This window comes from Lathyrus oleraceus, chromosome 2, assembly GCF_024323335.1.
Source record: "Lathyrus oleraceus cultivar Zhongwan6 chromosome 2, CAAS_Psat_ZW6_1.0, whole genome shotgun sequence".
NCBI classification, from domain to species: domain Eukaryota; kingdom Viridiplantae; phylum Streptophyta; class Magnoliopsida; order Fabales; family Fabaceae; genus Lathyrus; species Lathyrus oleraceus.
The window spans coordinates 387,722,995-387,726,143 of record NC_066580.1 but is presented as its reverse complement, the minus strand read 5'-3'; the positions used below and the strand labels follow the sequence as shown (position 1 = coordinate 387,726,143).

The 3,149-nt window shown below is 40.2% G+C and overlaps 1 non-coding gene across 1 annotated transcript; it reads left to right on the top strand.

The window, feature by feature from the left end:
- The first annotated feature begins 2,655 nt into the window (after window positions 1-2,655).
- On the top strand, window positions 2,656-2,762 carry LOC127124012 (small nucleolar RNA R71). The gene has a single exon (XR_007803657.1). It is a non-coding gene; the product is annotated as a small nucleolar RNA R71 (small nucleolar RNA).
- Window positions 2,763-3,149: the final 387 nt, after the last annotated feature.

Below are 3,149 nucleotides of genomic sequence, written 5' to 3'. Positions count from 1 at the left end.
ATAAAGTGGCATTTTTCCCAATTAAGTACTAGGTTTACTTTTACACATCGCTCTAGAACTTTCTCTAGGTTTTCAAGACATTCTTCAAAGTTTTGTCCGCATACAGAAAAGTCATCCATAAATACTTCCATGATGTTTTCTAGGAAATCGGCGAATATTGCCATCATGCATCTTTGGAAAGTTGCAGGAGCATTGCACAAGCCAAACGGAATTCGTCTATAAGCGAAGGTACCAAAAGGGCACGTGAACGTTGTCTTTTCTTGGTCATCAGGGTGAATTGGTATTTGAAAGAAACCTGAGTAACCGTCTAGATAGCAGAAGTGTGAATGTTTTGCTAATCGTTCTAACATCTGGTCAATGAATGGTAAGGGGAAATGGTCTTTTCGGGTTGCTTTGTTTAGTTTCCTATAGTCAATGCACATTCTCCATCCCGATTCGATTCGTTTGGTTATAGTTTCTCCTTTTTCATTTTCAATGATTGTTATACCTCCTTTCTTTGGTACTACGTGTACAGGACTAATCCACTTGCTATCAGATATAGGATATATGATACCTGCCTCTAATAACTTGGTTATTTCCTTCTTCACTACCTCACTTAGGATCGGGTTTAGTCTTCTCTGGTGTTCCCTAGAAGTTTTACAGTCTTCTTCTAACATGATGCGATGCATACAAATAGAAGGACTTATTCCTTTAAGATCGGTGATGTTGTAACCTAGTGCAGTTGGATATTTTCTTAAGATATGCAGGAGTTTTTCTGTTTCGAGTCTTCCTAGGTCAGCATTAACTATCACTGGTCGTTCAAGCTCTAAGTCTAGGAATTCATATCTCAGATTTTTGGGAAGTGTTTTCAGGTCTAAGGTTGGTTTCTTAAGGCATTGCGTAGGGTCCGGTGTTATTGCTAAATATTGGTTAAGTTTGTCTTCTACAAGGTAGTCAGATGATTTTTCTTTTTCTAACTCCGTTTCTTTTATGCATTCATCGATGATATCCATGAAGTAACATGTATCTTCTATTGCAGGTGCTTTCAAAAATTGGGAAAGAATGAACTCAATTTTCTCTTCTCCTACTTCGAAAGTGAGTCGTCCTCGCTTTACGTCTATGATTGCACCGGCGGTTGCTAAGAACGGTCTTCCCAGTATAATGGGTGTAACTTCATCTTCTCTAATATCCATAATTATAAAATCAGTTGGAATGTAGAATTGACCTATGCGCACTGGAATGTTTTCAAGAATTCCTACAGGATATTTTACGGAACGATCTGCTAGTTGCACAGACATTTTAGTTGGTCTTAATTCTCCCATTTCAAGTCTCTTGCATATGGATAAAGGCATAACACTAATACCGGCTCCTAAATCGCATAAGGCTTTGTCAATGACAAATTTTCCTATGTGACAGGGTATAGAAAAACTACCTGGGTCTTTAAGTTTAGGAGGCATATTTTGTATTATAGCACTACATTCAGCAGTAAGTGTGACGGTTTCGCTATCTTCAAGTTTTCTTTTATTAGAAAGTATTTCTTTTAAAAACTTGGCATATGAGGGCATTTGCGTAATAGCTTCTGTAAACGGAATAGTGACGTTTAATTGTTTTAGTAGGTCGACAAATTTTTTAAATTGGCCCGCATCTTTGGTTTTAACAAGCCTTTGAGGGTAAGGGATCGGTGGTTTATAAGGTGGAGGAGGTACATAAGGTTCCTTCTTTTCTACGGCTTCCTTATTACTCTCTGCCTTTTCCTTAGGTTCACTTTCTTCAGTTGACCTTTCAGAGTTTTGGCTTTCTATCCTTGGGTCAGACGGTCCTTCCACTTCCGTTCCACTTCTCAGTATAATTGCATGAGCGTGGCTTCTTGGGTTAGGTTGGGGTTGGCCAGGAAATGTACCAGTTGGGGCAGCAGTAGGCGCTTGTTGTTGATCTACTTGTGATATTTGCGTTTCCAGCATTTTGTTATGAGTAGCCAGGGCATCTACTTTGCTTGCTAGTTGTTTAATTTGTTCACCAGTGTGTACATTCTGGTTTAAGAAATCTTTATTGGTTTGCTGTTGAGAAGCTATAAAGTTTTCCATCATGATTTCCAAGTTGGATTTCCTAGGGGCGTTATTGTTAGATGGAGATGGGGTCGGCTTCTGATATCCCGGAGGTATAGCTGGGGCTTGATTTGGAGATTGTCCAGGTGCGTATAGAGCATTATTACTCTTATACGAAAAATTTGGATGATTCTTCCAATTTGAGTTATAGGTATGCGAATAGGGGCTTCCTTGAGCATAGTTTACTTGCTCCGCTTGGATTCCTGTTAGGAGTTGACAATCTGCAAGAGTGTGACCTTGGATTCCACAGACTTCGCAATTCTGAGTTATGGCGACTACGGTGGCTGGAGGTGATACATTTAAACTTTCAATTTTCTGGACCAGAGCATCCACTTTTGCATTAACATGATCAAGGTTACTTATCTCGTACATGCCAGTTTTCGTTTGAGGTTTTTCCACCATTGTTCGTTCGGTTCCCCACTGATAGTGGTTTTGAGCCATGCTTTCGATAAGTTGGTAGGCGTCAGCATAAGGTTTGTTCATTAGCGCACCACCTGCGGCGGCATCTATTGTTAACCTTGTGTTGTACAGGAGACCATTATAGAATGTATGAATTACTAACCAGTCTTCTAAACCATGGTGTGGACAAAGTCTCATCATGTCTTTGTATCTTTCCCATGCTTCGAAAAGAGACTCGTTATCTTTCTGTTTAAATCCATTTATTTGGGCTCTTAACATAGCTGTTTTGCTTGGCGGAAAATATCGAGCAAGAAAAACTTTCTTCAACTCGTTCCATGTGGTGACTGAGTTGGAAGGAAGAGATTGAAGCCATCTTCTAGCGCTATCTCTTAGTGAGAAAGGAAAAAGACGAAGTCGAATTGCCTCTGAAGTGACACCATTAGCTTTAACAGTATCAGCGTATTGGACAAATACGGATAAATGAAGGTTAGGATCCTCGGTAGGATTCCCAGAGAATTGGTTCTGTTGCACTGCCTGTAACAGTGAAGGTTTGAGTTCAAAGTTATTTGCTTCGATTGCGGGTGGAGCAATGCTTGAATGCGGTTCATCTTGCGATGGAGCGGCGTAATCTCTAAGAGCACGAGCTGGTTCTGCCATCTCGGGTAT